Below are 218 nucleotides of genomic sequence, written 5' to 3' on the forward strand. Positions count from 1 at the left end.
GTAGTTAGTTGTAGTAGCGTCATTTCTGGACGCACAGGGCTCTGCCGTTTAGTTAGCAGCTAAAAATATGCAACATCTGGTAAGACTTGTGGTCACTCTTGGGTTACGTTTACACACAAACTACTTTCTTATGTAAGTTAAAATTACTTATGTTACTTAAAAGAAATTGTGTGTTTGAGCCAACCATCCACCCTACTGCTTCTATATATATATATATA

The sequence above is a fragment of the Morone saxatilis genome, unplaced genomic scaffold, assembly GCF_004916995.1.
Source record: "Morone saxatilis isolate NCDOM2014 unplaced genomic scaffold, NCSU_SB_2.0 Contig7, whole genome shotgun sequence".
In the NCBI taxonomy this organism is placed as follows: Eukaryota; Metazoa; Chordata; class Actinopteri; family Moronidae; genus Morone; species Morone saxatilis.